Source organism: Phocoena sinus, chromosome 2 (assembly GCF_008692025.1).
Source record: "Phocoena sinus isolate mPhoSin1 chromosome 2, mPhoSin1.pri, whole genome shotgun sequence".
NCBI lineage: Eukaryota > Metazoa > Chordata > Mammalia > Artiodactyla > Phocoenidae > Phocoena > Phocoena sinus.
The window spans coordinates 101,209,602-101,226,644 of NC_045764.1; the positions used below are offsets into that span (position 1 = coordinate 101,209,602).

Below are 17,043 nucleotides of genomic sequence, written 5' to 3' on the forward strand. Positions count from 1 at the left end.
TCTTAGGATACTTTGTATTTCTGCAGTGTCCATTGTAACTTCACCTTTTTCATTTCTAATTTTATTGATTTGAGTCCTCTCCCTCTTTCTCTTGATGAATCTAGCTAATGGTTTATCAATTTTGTTTACCTTCTCAAAGAACAAGCTTTTAGTTTTATTGATCCTTGCTATTGTTTTCTTTGTTTCTATTTCATTTATTTCTGCTCTGATCTTTATGATTTCTTTCCTTCTGCTAACTTTGGGTTTTGTTTGTTCTTCTTTCTCTAGTTCCTTTAGGTGTAAGGTTAGATTGTTTGTTTGAGATTTTTCTTGTTCCTTGAGGTAGGCTTGTATAGCTATAAACTTCCCTCTTAGAACTGCTTTTGCCGCATCCCATAGGTTTTGGATTGTCATGTTTTTGTTGTCATTTGTCTCTAGGTATATTTTGATTTCCTCTTTGATTTCTTCAGTGATCTCTTGGTTATTTAGTAACGTATTGCTTAGTCTCCATGTGTTCGTGTTTTTTAACGTTTTTTTCTTTGTAATTGATTTCTAATCTCACAGCATTGTGGCCAGAAATGATGCGTGATATGCTTTCAATTTTCTTAAATTCACTAAGGCTTGATTTGTGACCCAAGATGTGATCTATCATGGAGAATGTTCCATGCGCACTTGAGAAGAAAGTGTAATCTGCTGTTTTTGGATGGAATGTCCTATAAATTTCTATTAAATCTATCTTGTCTATTGTGTCATTTAAAGTTTGTGTTTCCTTATTAATTTTGTCTGGATGATCTGTCCATTGGTGTAAGTGAGGTGTTAAAGTCCCCCACTATTATTGTGTTACTGTCAATTTCCTCTTTTATAGCTGTTAGCAGTTGCCTTATGTATCGAGGTGCTCCTATGTTGGGTGCATATATATTTATAATTGTTATATCTTCTTCTTGGATTGATCCCTTGATCATTATGTAATGTTCTTCCTTGTCTCTTGTAACATTCTTTATTTTAAAGTCTATTTTATCTGATATGAGTATTGCTACTCCTGCTTTCTTTTGATTTCCATTTGCATGGAATATCTTTTTCCATCCCCTCAGTTTCAGTCTTTATGTGTCCCTAGGTCTGATGTGGGTCTCTTGTAGACAGCATATATATGGGTCTTGTTTTTGTATCCATTCAGCAAGCTTGTGTCTTTTGGTTGGAGCATTTAATCCATTCCTTTTTAAGGTAATTATTGATATGTGTGTTCCTATGACCATTTTCTTAATTGTTTTGGGTTTGTTTTTGTAGGTCCTTTTCTTCTCTTGTGTTTCCCACTTAGAGAAATTCCTTTAGCATTTGTTGAAGAGCTGGTTTGGTGGTGCTGAATTCTCTTAGCTTTTGCTTGTCTGTAAAGCTTTTGATTTCTCCATCAAATCTGAATGAGATCCCTGCTGGGTAGAGTAAGCTTGGTTGTAGGTTCTTCCCTTTCATCACTTTAAGTATATCATGCCACTCCCTTCTGGCTTGTAGAGTTTCTGCTGAGAAATCAGCTGTTAACTTTATGGGAGTTCTCTTGTATGTTACTTGTCATTTTTCCCTTGCTGCTTTCAATAATTTTTCTTTGTCTTTAATTTTTGCCAATTTGATTACTATGTGTCTCGGTGTGTGTCTCCTTGGGTTTATCCTGTATGGGACTCTCTGTGCTTCCTGGACTTGGGTGGCTATTTCCTTTCCCATGTTAGGGAAATTTTTGACTATAATCTCTTCAAATATTTTCTCGGGTCTTTTCTCTCTCTCTTCTCCTTCTGGGACCCCTATAATGCAAATGTTTTTGCATTTAATGTTGTCCCAGAGGTCTCTTAGGCTGTCTTCATTTCTTTTCATGCTTTTTTCTTTATTCTGTTCTGCAGCAGTGAATTCCACCATTCTGTCTTCCAAGTCACTTATCTGTTCTTCTGCCTCAGTTATTCTGCTATTGATTCCTTCTAGTGTATTTTTCATTTCAGTCATTGTGTTGTTCATCTCTGTTTGTTTGTTCTTTAATTCTTCTAGATCTTTGTTACACATTTCTTGCATCTTCTCGATCTTTGCCTCCATTCTGTTTCCGAGGTCCTGGATCATCTTCACTATCATTATTCTGAATTCTTTTTCTGGAAGGTTGCCTATCTCCACTTCATTTAGTTGTTTTCCTGGGGTTTTATCTTGTTCCTTCATCTGGTACATAGCTCTGTGCCTTTTCATCTTGTCTATCTTTCTGTGAATGTCTTGCATGTTCTAAAACTACTAAATCTTCTCACACAACAAATATCAGTTGGCCATAATTTTAATTCATTGTTTTTGAGATGTAAAGGTAATACACATACCTTGTATTAATTCATTTTAACAGCCAAATGCTACAAACCACAATTTATTCATTCATTCTTCTAATGGATATTAGTTCCAGGCTTTTACAATTAAAAATACGACTGCAATGAACTTTCTGTACATGCCTCCTTGAATACACATGTCAAGAATTCTTATAGAATATAATACTCAAAGAGCAGGTATAAGCATCTTCCAATAAACTAGATGTTGCCAAACCATTCTCTAAAGTAATAACATAAATTTCACTGCCACCAGCAAAGATGAGAGCCCACTACTCCAGCCTCGGCAACATTTTAAGTGTCAAGGTTGTTTTGTTTTCATTTTTGCCCATCTGATGGCAGTGAAATGGTATCTCAGTGTTGTTTTAATGTGGAAATCTTTTATTACTAGTTAGGTAAAGCATCTTTTCATGTGCATTACTACTCAGCATCCTCATCTATGAATTGTCCATTCATATCCTTTGATCATTTTCTTGATTTAAATGGAGACTTCATCAGTTACATGATGTGCAAATATAAGTTTGAATTTTAGTGTATACAAATTTATCGATCTTTCCTTTTTGTGCTTTATGTGTACTCTAGTGTCATAGTCTTTGCTTTTCTACAGGTTTAAAGTTTTGCTTTCCATTTATAGATCTTTAATCCATTCTTCCTAAGAAGCCTGGATAAACTCTGAAAGTACAATTTGTGCTTACATATCACTTATACCATTTAACTGCAGGTTACTTTACCTTTCAAAATGGTATTTTTACCATGAAGTTTGATTTTGATCTAATTCAAATATTTTAAGTACATATTGGCTATATTATTTATGCACCATGTTTCTCTAAGAGCTTCAGAGATAATATTCTTCCCCCCTTATTATCTTTGAATCTGTCAGCATCATCTACTCTAAAACTAATTTGATACTTATATTTGTTTTAATAGAAGAATCTAAAGAATAGGTTTCATATTCTAACGGAAGTTATTATAGTTGCATACCATTTGTGTGATTCTGGCATAAGCACAAGTATTAAATTTCATTCCAAAACACAGTGAAGTATACCAAACTTCCAATATTTGGATGTATATTTTGTATCCCTTGCATGTTAAATATACCCTCATGGATGTAAATAAGGAATATAGAGCAAAAAAATCTGTAAAGTATAATTTAGCCAAAACAATTGAGAATATTTCAACATTAAATATAAAGCAAAAAAAAACCAAACAGGGCTTCCCTGGTGGCACAGTGGTTGGGAGTCCGCCTGCCGATGCGGGGGACACGGGCTCGTGCCCTGGTCCAGGAGGATCCCACATGCCGCAGAGCGGCTGGGCCCGTGGGCCATGGCCGCTGAGCCGGTGCGTCCGGTGCCTGTGCTCCACAACGGGAGAGGCCACAACAGTAAGAGCCCCGGTACTGCCAAAAACAAACAAACAAACAAACAAAGACTTTTTAATCATACTTGAGTGGTATATGCAATTTAAATCAATGAAAATTTCCAATGAAATGTACATAATAAAAGATTTCCTGCTAAATATTAGTAAGCTTTTATATATCTATTCCTCACATACACAGTTTGTTTTGGCAGCCATTCTTCATTGCCTCTTAAAGGATCAAGCATCATAATCAGATATTAAGTAGACTCATTGGTATCCAGATAGTTTATACAGCAGAGTCAAAATTTAAGTCCCAGTTATTCCATGTAAATGTCTTGCTGAAATGCCATTAAAATGGTTGTTATTCTCCAGGGATTAAAAAAAACAAAATTCTATGGAGATTTTAATTAACTTCAAATATTTTTTGAGTATCTATTCTGGGCCAGGCATTACAGATAAGCAAGTTATCCTACTTTCATGGAGTTTACAATCTAGCAAACAATCAAAGAGTAATAGAAGAAAATATTTTACTCTGTTTTTTTGCTGCCTCTTACATTTTTGAAAGTTGATTCTATAAACCATTTCTGGTGAGAAAAGTCAGTGTCCGTCTTTAATTTGAAGAATCATCTACCTTCATGCTGCAAAGAAGAAGATATTTTTAATACTTCCCTGAAATGTGTGAATAACTACTCAATAGAAAACTGAGTAAACCATTTAAAATTTATACATGAATGACTTCAGAGTATAATGTTACAATAAGTCCCAGAATCAACTGACTAGACCTCTTTCTTTCATAGCCCTAGATCAGTGCTATTCAAAAGCAATTGCAATCAAAACGTTCTCTATACATTAGATCCTCATGTTTTAAAATTAGTGGGGTTTTTTTTAATCACAGGTATATTTTCTTAACCTAGAATCACCACCTGCTTTGCAATTGTTTGACTCCGCAAAAATCAGATGGCACTAACGGACAGCCAACCCATCCTCATGGTGCCCTGAGTGAAGACAAGTCAGCTTAGATATATGACAGACTAAAATCCCACTACTTAAGGCTCCAAGCAGTGAGAGGAACAGCCGTCAAATATTATCTCTAATCATTTTAATAAACATTTTAATAAATGTTTTAAGAAACATCACTATAATCACTACATCTAACTTTTTAAAAAGTCAGTCAAGAACTAGAACCATTAAGTATCAACTGGACCAGCTAGATAGACAAAAAGAGGAATTAGATGATAAATAAATTAGTGCCAAAAACAAGATTAATTAAGAAAATGTTATTGGAACAGTTATATAGGGATATACACTATAGACCTTATTACCATAGTTTGCCTAATTCTGGAACTAAATTAGGCTTTGTGTGCTAGGGGTAAAGATGATGAGGGATAGACCAACTGGCAGAAAGATGCCATAAGCAATAAAAACAAAGATTTCTGATAACCTCTTAGGCAGATGTCAGAAATTGCCAGGTAGTACAGTCTAAGAAAAATATAAACGTGGACTCTGATGATAAAATAGCTAACATCTATTGAGCATTTACCACATGTTAACAATGTTCTAAGCCCCACACATTTATTATCTAATTTAATCTTCCAAGTTAAGTATTATTCCTTTGAGTCAGGTACTATAATTATCACCTTCTAAGATATAAAGACCCTAAGACTCTGAGATGTTAAGAAACTTGCCAAGGTTACATAGCTGCTTAAGTGATACAGAATGGGTTTGAACACAGTCTGACTCCAGAAGCCATGTATAACTACTATGCTAAGCTACCTCTCAACATCTTTAGTTGACTTTTTAAAAAATGAAATTTGTAGCATCTTAGCAGCTAGCCATGAAGTCACTAAGCTGAGTTCTCACAGATTCATATGTATGTCAAATTTCTCAATTTCAACATAAGCCTTACCATAAAACAAAAATGCTATTATTATCTATTGTATATCCAGGACTTACAGCTCCCAAGAGTTCCAGGCTGGGAAAGAAGTGATACTCCAACCTAGTCTCCTGAAGTTTCATTTCTGCAAAAGACACAGCCAAAAGCTAAAAAATTATTTCAAGTGATGTTACTTGGAATTATTCATATTTCCTATATTTCACCCTCATATGTAACCCCATTCTGTGCTGAAACTTGCAGGTACAAGAATATGAGCCTGTCCCATCTGGGTTGCTTTAAATAACTTTAAATTACACATGAATATCATAAAGTCAGAAAATACTGGTTAACAAGGTCACCCATACAACCCAATTCTAAAGACAATAATCCCTAGTATTTGAGTATATCCTTTCAAATGACTTCTCAAGTAAACATAAGCATATAAAAATGTTTAAGCAGGAAAAGGGTTATACATATTGCTCTGTAACTTGTTTTTAAATTAATGTATCATGAATACTCTTCCATTTCAAGAAAGACAAAACCAGTATCACAACTTTTAGTGATTATATAGTATTGCATTTTATTACCTTGATTTTAAAATTGACTTAACCAACTCTGGGGTTCTCTTAATCTTATATATAGACCAACAAAATAGTGATTAGTTTAATACTGTCAAGTTAAGTAGTTAATAGAATTATACCAGTTATCAGTGTTTTTTCTGTACTGTTTGAATTATTAGATTAAGGATTCTAGACCCAAGTTCTGTCTATCTCAAAGAGATATCACAAAAGATCAAAGCACAACAAAATGTTGTAGTAGCAAATTCATAATTCAAAGATTTAAGAATTACCTAACATCACAGGCTAGATTTCAGTAAAAATTTCAAGACACAGAATTCAATTCCAGGTGCTTACCCTAGCTTTAGTCTGCTCAGAGCATGTGTTTAATCAGGGCGATCAGCTGAAACATGAACTTAACATGCGTTTCATCATGGCAAACTGCAAATGACTGACTGGTAAAGGACAAACCACCACCAGCTCCTCATCCCTAAACCAGGGAAACTCTGTTAAGGTTAGAACTAAGGCCCCTTCGACTACCACTAAGTTTCAGCCACTAAGAAAACTGAGCCCCTGGGGACTTCCCTGGTGGTCCAGTGGTTAAGAATCTGCCTTCCAATGCAGGGGATGCAGGTTCAATCCCGGGTGGGGGAACTAAGATCCCACATGCCGCAGGGCAACTAAGCCCGTGTGCAGCAACTACAGAACCCACGTACTCTGGAACCCGTGCACCACAACTAGAGATAAGTCACGCACCACAGTGAAAGATCCTACGTGCCACAATTAAGACCCAATGCAGCCCAAAAAATAAATAAATATTAAAAAAAAAAAGAAAGAAAATTGAGCCCCCAAAATTGCTAGGTGATTAGAAATTCAAATGAAGTAAAAATGAAGGTTTTCTTTTATACTTACCTGTGGTATCAAATGAATCCAGCTTGTATCTAGGAATCAAGTTGAGCTATAGGATTTATCAACTATCTGGCATCATCTCTGGAAAATAAAAAATTAATAAATTTAAAAATATGCAGGGGCTTCCCTGGTTAAGAAAGTGGCACAGTGGTTAAGAATCTGCCTGCCAATGCAGGGGACACAGGTTTGAGCCCTGGTCCAGGAAGATCCCACATGCCACGGAGCAGCTAAGCCTGTGCGCCACAACTACTCAGCCTGCCCTCTAGAGCCGGCGAGCCACAACTACTGAGCCCACGTGCCACAACTACTGAAGCCTGCGTGCCTAGAGACTGTGCTCCGCAACAAGAGAAGCCACTGCAATGAGAAGCCTGTGCACCTCAACGAAGAGTAGCCCCCACTCGCCGCAACTAGAGAAAGCCCGTGCACAGCAACAAAGACCCAACGCAGCCAAAAATAAATAAATTAAATAAATAAATCTTTTTAAAAAATATGCAAATGTTCTGACTATAAAACTTGAATGCACATCAGCCTACTCCACACCAAGTCACACCCATATAGCCTCAAGGAAAATTAACCTCAAAGAAAACTGTTCATTCTTTACTTGAATCTCCATTCAGCAGTATAAATTGACCCATCTACTTGGAGGATGTCATCAAATGCCCAAACTCAGTATCAGACTAGGGCAGGACTTCTGTACAAGCTCCGCTATTTGTATAAATTTAAAAGTTTGGGTAAAACTGTGCGATAAATCTAACCAACCTCTGAAAGGTTATAAAAGTCAACAGTCTAACAAAAGAATAGGTATGCAAAAAAGAAGGAGCCGTGTGCTGGCTGCAAACAGCTTGGCAGCCATGGGATAAATGGCATGGGTTACTGCCAATCTCTCCAAGTTCACAGGGTATGTGATTGCAGCAAACACTTGTAACCACCACAGGATAACCACAGTCACTAAATTCACAAAATCCTTTCAAAAAAAAAGGAAGGAGCTAAGAACTCCTAAGAGTCAAATAAATGAGAAGTCAACCTAAAATAGTCAGCTTTTTTTTCAAAGCATGTTTCAATTTCATTTGAGCCAGTGTCAATTATATTTAACCTCTACTTCTGTTAAAGTTTTATCAGAATAAACTAAAGAAAACCTTCCCTTGACATAGCAAATTTGAATTAGCATTCTTTGGAGCACAAATCGGCCACAAGATGGCACTGTAAGAAAGAGGCTTTAATTTGTTCTCCCAGAGCTTGAGTGTAACCTGAACTTTTAGGTGAAACAGACTGGACACAAAGCTCATCACCTAAAATGATGAGTGAAACAGACTAGACACAAAGCTCATCACCGTAAGCAACCTTCATACTATTCCCTACTCTTCACCTAATTACTAACTAGAAAATTTTATTACATTTAACGATCATTTAAAATTATTAACTACAAGTTACACAGTTATATTTTTATCATGTTCCTTTTCATGCAGTAATGGGGAAATTTAAAACTCCACAATCTCAAATACAATCTAGCTAGAAAGACAACACTCATGAAAATTAATGTGTATGGTAAGTACAAAATAAGTGGGAGAGAGAACCAAGTAATGTTAAGAAGAATCATTGGTCAAGGAAGCCTTCATGAAAAAAAAAGGTAGGTCTTGAATGAGCCTCAAAATTGCACTTAGAATAATATTTATTATATATATATGAGAGTTGCTAAGAGAGCAATCTCAAAAGTTCTCAACACAAGAAGAAAAAATTTGTAACTAGGTGTGGTGATGGATCTTAACTAGAATTACTGTGGTAATCATTTTATAGTATATACACATACTGAATTATTATGTTGAACACCTGAAACTAATATAATGTAATACATCAATTATATCTCAATAAAAGAAAAATTGCACTGTCCAATAGGTTAACACCACGTACAGCCTAAATTTAAATTAAACTAAAAATTAAATTCTTCAGTCCCATTTTGATTGCTCAATAGCCTCACGTGGCTGATCGCTACCAAACTGGATAGTACACATATAGAATATTTCCATCATCACAGAAAGTTGTGTTGGACAGCAGTGCCTTAAAGGGTGGGTAAGACTAAAATAAGCTGACAGAAAGGAAGTAGTAGCTATCGTTCTTAAATATTCCTACAATCTGTCAAGAACTACTGAAACCATTTCAAACTTTACAACAAAAGTTTTTCTCATATTTACAAGGAAATTTGAGGCTCAGAGAAGTTAAATAAATTTCAAAAGTCCGTCTAGCTATTAAAAGCTAGGATTTAAACCCAGTTCTGTCACAACTCCATATTTTCACTTCACAATGCCACTTCCTACATGAAATAAGAAGCAGAGCTACAAAAGATGGTTTGCTTTAGAACGTATTAAGAATGGCATACTGGCTCAATAGGTCAGAAAGAAAATGAGGTGTTTTAAGTAACTCAGAGATATAATCAAAGTGTTATTTTACTCCTTCTTGTCCTATACTTGAATGGTGCTTTAATTATTCAAAATGTATTGGAGATCAGCAGCATGAGAAATTAACTAAGGGAACATAGGAAGCAAGACTTATTGCGAGATTTCACCATTTCTTATTGTGGGAGTTTCAACATTGTCTAACCTCAAAAGTCCGTGTCCAAGTACTTCTTACACAAAAATAATTATAGATTTAAAAGTGTAACTTCTCTATTTGTCTCATCTCACAAACAAAACCCAGATTGCAAAGGGCCTGGTCTTTGTGTCCTTGGCATGTAGCACAAAGCCTAGCACATAAATCCTGATGATATATGATGCCTTTCCCAATGTGTGATGCTCCCTGCAGGATTCTAGTCACGCTTCAGCAAGTGTTATTCTACCACCTGAAGGCCACTGTATATTTACTGAGTTGTTTAGGGAGCTAAAGTAAACATTCTGTAAATACCCCATTAACAATCAATGACCTGCTCATTTTGTTTCCTGTGGTAATAAGTTCTTCAAAGGACTGGTGCTCAGAGGCAAAAGGTACATTTTACATGTGAACAGATGCTTCATGAGGCCTGATAACAAACCACAAATTGCTAATACTGAATCAGCTGATGCTTCTATTTTAAGCTTATGTTATCACTCAATTTTACTCAGTTCCATTCCAACTTACTCAGTGCCTACTGTGTATCTCACACTATGGGATACAATTGTAACTCGACGAACCTATCTTTTTTAGATAGAAAAGGCACATATACATGTGAAACAGAGAACACTTTAAGGCATCATATCTTGGTCAAAGTTCAAGTACTTACATTTATGATCCCATCAGCGTTCAACCATTCCTACTGAGGATGTCCAGATCCAATCCCCCTTGATTTTTAGGGGTCTGCAGCAGATGTTACAGAGGCTTTCACACTGCTGCTTCTGGGCTGGCACACACGGTGCTGAAGACCTAGGCCTTCCTTCCTCAGTGGATTCCATCTTCAACCTGAAGCAGAAGGAAAACAACACAAAACTTTGTATAGGAAGTAAAAGCTAAATTGGTTGTTTGGCACCGTCCTCTTCTAGAGACAGCTCTGTAAGGCTGTACTATCAGAACAGACACCCACATTTTATTTCCAATTCGCTGTCAGTTATTTTAGCCAAGAATACCGATTGTTTTAACCTCTTAGTGCAGGAGGAATCCACTCAGAGCACATATGAAATGAAAGTGGTGAGATCAGAAACACTGACTGATCATACAGCTCATCCCAAGAGACCACCATTTCACCCAATCCCAGTCCCACTGCTGGTGGAGCAAAATAAGAATGAAATAAAAATATAGTACCTGAGGGCTTTGGGTCAAAACAGCAATAAGGAATGATTTAAAATCAATATGAAAAGGCAACAAAACCTACTCTGTTAACTTCATATTTTATCTGTTTCATAATACTTTGCCTATCTTGGAATTTATAAAGCACTGTCCATATATGTCCACATAGTACCTCATTTTGCAAGTACTACGTCATCTCCATTTTATAGGTATACAAGCAAGGTTTAAATAAATGGCAGGCAACTTAGCTTAGTGGTTAAGATAATGGATTTTGAAGTTGGACAGAAGTGGATTTGAATCCTAGCTCCCCCATATATTTGCTGTGACCTGGGGCAAGTTATGCAACTTCTCTAAGTCTCAGATTTCCTTTCCATAAAATAAGGACAAATACCACCTACCTCTTAGAACTGTTGTGAAGATTAAATGACATAAAATAAATATAAAATACTTTGCACAGTAGCTGGCATGTAGTTAAATGTTTAGTATGTTGTTTCTATTAAGTGTCCAAGATCAACCAGCTAATAAGAATGCAAATATTCTGCCTAAAATTTCACACTTTCACAATAATCTTGAAGCCAGGAAAGTCACTCATATACTCATAAATGCCCTTCCAAATCCAAGATTTGTGTCTTTTAAGAAAAAAAAAAAAAGTTTGCTTTCCCCTTCCTTTCATTCTTTACTTAGCAATGAAGATTCCAATGTATTCTAAATAAAATTACTCCATAACAACAAAAGCATACTTCCATTGAAAACTGATTTTTCTCCCAATCAGCAAAACCTCCTAACTGGAAAACTAGATGTTTCACAAGACATGACCTGGGCCTTTTAAGACTTTTAAAATAGCCTTGGAGGAATTCACAAAGGCTTCCTCTTTTATTTTGCATGTTTACAGCCCCCAAAACATTTCCATTTTTCCTAACTTAATGCTAAAATATGAGTTTACTCACTCAACACCATAATTTCAGAAAGATATCCAGCCCGTACTTTGCCAAGTAAACATGGCAAGCATGCTCCTTCTGCACTTGTGAATACGAAGACCATGTGGCTTCTCTGATTCACACTGTCATTCCTTCTCAACATTAAATATGTGTTCACAACAAAATAAACCATCCCTTACTTAAACTGAAGTGGGCAAGGATATATTCACATAAAGGCCATCAGCATGGTTTTGGTTTTGATAGAAAATCCTTTATTGTTCAATCAAGATATTTAGGGTGCTGGTTTCTAGTCATCACTATGTGCACAAAATAACAGGAAGTACTGCATATTTAGAGTCCTTATAAACAAGAATATATCAAAACCCAACTGAAATGTCACATGTTGACAAATGACTTATGTACAAGGTTTTTCATTTTGAAAGGAATAACAAGATTGTAAACCACCTAAATGTACACCAACAAACGTTAAGTAAACTATGGTATGTACATACATAGATTTCTATGTAACCATGTTAAAGAATGTGGACCTTCTATATTTTCTCACTTGGAAACACTAAGTGGGAAAAGTAAGATACACGGTAGAGTATGTATAGAAGAGGGGTAACTACATATATTTGCTTATATACGCATAAAATATCTCAGGAAAGATACACAAGAACTTATTAACACTTACTGAGGAGGGGAATCAGGCTTAGGAGACTTCATTATGTACACCATGATCCCTTTTGAATTTTGAGCAATGTGAATGTATTACCTATTCAAATAACATGAATTTAACAGTAAAGCTTGAGAATTATAAGGATTACGGGGGATCTACACCTGGCTATTACCATATTCCATGCACTAGTTTATGTCTCTCTCATACCTTCTACCTGTAAGGATAACACATACATTATATTCAGACTAATGTATGTCACTCAAAGTCACTAGGCAAACTTTTTATGAGAAAAATAATATCCACAATAAATTTATTGCCTAATTCTAGAAGGTATGTCACATGGACTAGTGTTTGGACTTTGTATACTTTGATCTTCAAAAGCTAAACCTGGGACTTCCCTGGTGGCGCAGTGGTTAAGAACCCGCCTGCTAATGCAAGTTATATGGGTTCGAGCTCTGGTGGAGGAAGATCCCACATGCTGCAGAGCAACTAAGCCGGCACGCCACAACTACTGAGCCTGTGCTCTAGAGCCTGTAAGCCACAACTACTGAGCCTGAGTGCTACAACTACTGAAGCCCACACGACTAGAGCCCGTGCTCTGCAACAAGAGAAGCCACTGCAATGAAAAGCCTGTGCACCACATCGAAGAGTAGTCCCCGCTTGCCACAACTAGAGAAAGACCGTGCGCAGCAATGAAGACCCAACGCAGTCATTAATTAATTAATTAATTAATTTTTAAAAAGCTAAGCCTAAGAATAGTTCAGTGACTCACCCAAGATCACTGGAGGAGTAAATTGTGGTGCTGGAATTTGATTTAGGCTTGCACTACACTAAGGCCCCTCATCTTTTTCAGTATATCCTAAGCTTTTTAGGGCACAGTGCCGACATTAAAATTGGGAGCCCCTTTTAGAGCTCATTAAAATCATCTGACTTCAGAGTTTGCAGCCTAGTCCCACTAAGAAAGCCGAACTGCTCTGAACAAAGACCAGGGCAAAGACAACATCCACTGCAGCTCCCACAAACCTAGTAAGAACCTGGGCCCCGAAGATACAGCAGAATTAAAACTGACTAGTCTGAACTCCTCCTCCCAAGATCTACCCTCTCACTAAGGGAGACAGAAGTCAAAATGGCACTGAGATAATAACAGTACATTTTCCTCCAAGCAAAATGAATCCAGGCATTTTGCAGAAACACTATGTACATGAAGCAGAGTCTACTGTTGCTAGGTCACCCTGTTTCGGAGAAGGAAGGCAGACCCAGTCCAGCAGAGGCCCACATGGAAACAAGCCAGGCAGATCATTTCACTTCCTTCCTCCAATCTCCACACAGCCAAAATTAATCGCCTGTAGCTCACCCACACTCCAAGGCTGGCTTGAAATAAAGGCCTGCCACTAGGATACAATGGCTCAAATTGAAGAGAAATTCAAAACAATTAGGAAGCAAAATTAAGTGCACACTCACCAGCCCACCACTAAAAGGAAAGAGAGAAGGTGGAGAGACAGGAAGTAGCTTTGAGAAGTGGCCTCAGAGCCTGATTGGCTAATGATGATTCCCTCCTCCTTTACCTTAAAAGGTGCTGAAATGATGCAAACCTCCCCCCACACTTCACCTACTTGTCTGTTTAAGGACCAATGATGCTACTTGCACTGTTTTTAGATTAAACTTTTTAAACCAAGTTTTCTTTCAATATACTTAGCACAAGCAAACATGGGCTAATTCGAGCTATTTACACACGTTCTTGTTCAGTTGGACCTACTGCAAACAATTTTCATTCCTTTGGGATAATTTCTTATCCTTTGTGACCTCAACATGGTTAATTTATGCAAGGTGACAGGTTTCATTATAAACAGTCTAGATCTACTCAAGTTAGAACTTACCATCAGCGTAATATTCAAGTTAACAGGCTTAGCAGGAAAGATACTGGAAGAAGACATCCACCTGCAATCCAAGGAGAAAGGATTTATAAGAAAGCCACACTGGGTCTTCCCTGCTGTCGCAGTGGTTGAGAATCCGCCTGCCAATGCAGAGGACACGGGTGAAGATCCTAAATGCCGTGGAGCAACAAAGCCGGTGCACCACTACTGAGCTCTGCACTCTAGAGCCCGCGAGCCACAACTACTGAAGCCCACGCACCTAGAGCCCCTGCTCTGCAACAAGAGAAAGCACCGCCCGCGCACCGCAACGGAAAGTACCCCCCGACCCCGCTCACCACAACTAGAGAAAAGCCCGTGCGCAGCAACGAAGACCCAACGCAGCCAATAATTAATTAATTAATTAATTAAAGAAAAGAAAGAAACCCACACTGCCAACACCTTTATCTTGGACTTACAGCCTTCAGAATTTTGAGAAAATAAATTTTTGCTGCTTGAGCAACCCAATCTGTACTTCTTAGTTATGGCAGCCCTAGCAAACCAATACACTGTGTGACCTTGAATAAATTACTTACATTTTTCTAAAGTTCAATTTCCTCAACTGTAAAATGGAGATAGTAATAATACCTGCCCTGTAGGGTTGTTGTGAGAATTAAATAATATATGTAAAGCTCATAGCATAGTAAGCACTAAATAAATTCTAGCTATTATCATTATAAAGATTAAATGAGGTTATGTATGTAGAGAGCACTTAGCTCAATGTCTAGTCCACAAAGAAAGTTCTACTCAGCATTAACTATTTTTAATAAACTGATTTTTATTGTCTTCCTATTTCCAAATTAATGCCTTTTACACCAGTCTAGCTTGTTTGTGCCATAATTAAGTCAGATGCAACAGGCTTTGACATATCTCAGAAACAGATTAACCAATCCCATCCAATCCAACAAATATTTGTTGAACACTTATATTTTGTTAGATTTATTCCTAAGTACTTGATATGCTTTTATGTTATTATAAGTGGTATCTTTCCTAAAAATTCTGTTTCTCCTTGTTTGAAGCTCTTTTATAAAGATAAAATTTACTCTTACATGTTACTTTCTAGCAGCCTTGCTAAGCTTCCTTATTGAGTTAAAAAATTTATCCCCCAGTTTCTTCTGGATTTTTTATCCATAATCAAACCACATGCAAATAATGAGAAAAATTTATTTTCTTCTTTCTAAACTTTACATGTTTTGGTGAACAAAATTTCTCAATTTTAATATAATTACATTTATCAATATTTTCTCTCATACTCAATGACGTTTGTGTCTTTAGAAACCCGTCCCTTCTCTCAAGGTCTAAAAGATATTTATGTGTATTTTCTTTAAATTTTACTGAAGTATAGTTGATTTACAACGTTGTGTTAATTTCTGCTGTACAGCAAAGTGACTCAGTTATAGATACATATTTTTTCATGTTCTTTACCATTATGGTCTATCACAGGATATTGAATATAATGTTCCCATTGGACCTTGTTGTTTATCCATCCTATATATATATTAGTTTGCATCTGTTAATGGCAAACTCCCAATCCTTCCCTCCCCCACCTCTCTTCCCCTTGGCAACCACAAGTCTGTCCTCTATGTCTTTTACGTGTATTTTCTACCTAAGAGTTTTCAAGTTTATTTTTGAATGTCAGTCCTTAATCCATCTGTAGTTCACACACACACACACACACACACACACACACACACACACCCGTATTAGAACAAATCACAATTCTAGCCTTGACCTGGAAGGCTTGCTGTGGGCCCTGGCTGCCTCTCCAGCTCGTCTCACACCACACTTCCCGCTTTCATTGCTCCAGCCACTCCGTGTCTCTCCTCTTTACTGACTGATTCTTCTGATACAGCTCAACTCCTGTCATTTACTTAGTGATGAGTCCCCCAGTTTGTTCTCCCATTAGAACTTCCCTTAGTACTGTGTATTTCTTATAGCGCTTGTTGCTGCTGTACTTTTGCTTGTGTAATTACTTGATTAATGTCTGTCCCCAACTAGACTTTAAGGTCCATGAAGACATGAACCATGTCTATATTGGCTAAACTGCCATATCCCCAGAACCCACCGAAATGTCCAATAAATATGCTGAAGTAATGAATAAATATCTATAATCTACACGAAAATCACCAATACACTGGTTGTTCTTGTTAAAAATGCAGACTCTCAGTTTTTAATTCAGAGGGTCTGAGACAGAGCTTCAGGTATACGTTCCCAGCGGGGTGGTGGTACCCACCTTTTCCAATATTCACTTGACCAGGTCTTCCGAGTTCATTAGCATTGTCTGTAGCTTCCACAGCCTAAAAGAGGACGGAGGGGAGAGTAGTCTGAATTGGGTTATGAGGCCCCCACACAGGGTACCTCACCTCAGCCATTGAACTCACTTCGCTGGCCGTGAGTCTGTTCCAAGCTCCGGCTAAGGAGGCATCCGCCAAGCCCCATCCGCAAGGGCGGGGTCGATGGCATCTCCTGCCTAGTCTGCCCTCGCGCGGAGCCCCGTTCTCTGGGAACTCACCTCCCCGAAACTCAGGGAGAGCCCTGTTAGGGCCGCTTTTGGCCCTAGTCTCAGACCTTCCCAAGGGACATGGGACGGAGTGACTTAACGCACTCAGCTCGTGGCCCCATCGATGAGCTTCCCGCCGCCCTACGCTGAAAACCAGGCGCAAGCCACATTTATAAGGCTCCCAAAGCGAAATACATTTGTCGATTATGGTGACTTCCCGCAACACATTGCGACATGCAAATACTGCGGAGCGTTCCTCCCCTGGCAACTCCTC

At 37.6% G+C, this 17,043-nt stretch overlaps 1 long non-coding RNA gene and 2 other non-coding genes across 4 annotated transcripts; all 3 read right to left on the bottom strand.

The window, feature by feature from the left end:
* Positions 1-206: 206 nt before the first annotated feature.
* On the bottom strand, positions 207-16,998 carry LOC116749320. Of its 2 annotated transcripts, XR_004348575.1 has the most exons (8): positions 16,651-16,938; positions 16,503-16,566; positions 14,237-14,297; positions 10,264-10,439; positions 7,017-7,094; positions 5,628-5,692; positions 4,229-4,312; positions 3,668-3,714 (listed from the first exon to the last, which is right to left on the bottom strand). It is a non-coding gene; the product is annotated as an uncharacterized LOC116749320 (long non-coding RNA). The 2 variants fall into 2 exon arrangements; XR_004348574.1 differs by having other exon boundaries at positions 207-3,714; positions 16,503-16,998.
* Positions 4,607-4,754, bottom strand: LOC116750261. Its single transcript, XR_004348958.1, has one exon. It is a non-coding gene; the product is annotated as a small nucleolar RNA SNORA79 (small nucleolar RNA).
* On the bottom strand, positions 6,471-6,547 carry LOC116750274. The gene has a single exon (XR_004348970.1). It is a non-coding gene; the product is annotated as a small nucleolar RNA SNORD126 (small nucleolar RNA).
* Positions 16,999-17,043: the final 45 nt, after the last annotated feature.